We start from the raw sequence: 483 nt of genomic DNA on the forward strand, positions 1-483 counted from the left end.
ACTATGCATTCGGGCAAGTCGGTTTCCAAACCCAAAAGTCAGTGAACCATGTCCAAATGGCATTTATACTGCCCAAATGATATATAACACTATGTTAAGCCATGAATCAACCTAGATGGTCTATTTGTCATGTATGATGAGGGAGAAGTGGGACTTTAACAATTTTTTGAAAAACATCCAAAATGACCAGGGGCGCCCCCTATTGGATGGGCACGGGTGGGGGGTGCTCCCTACCCAACCATAGACCCCTTGCTCCCCCCTAAAGGCATTAAAAACCATTTTAAAAATGTGCTTCTGGTAACCCATTCCAATCACCAGGTGCACGGCTGTCCATTTGCAATATGTTTCAATGGGCATTTACCATCACGAATTTGACATGCTCAAAAATACTGCAGAAATGCAAAATTGACTGGCCCGATGAACTCTGGATGGCCGGGCAGTGACTGTTAAGGGTTAATGCCACACGGTCAAGGTTAGGCTTGC

The sequence above is a fragment of the Salmo salar genome, chromosome 17 (genome assembly GCF_965601325.2).
Source record: "Salmo salar chromosome 17, fSalSal1, whole genome shotgun sequence".
NCBI lineage: Eukaryota > Metazoa > Chordata > Actinopteri > Salmoniformes > Salmonidae > Salmo > Salmo salar.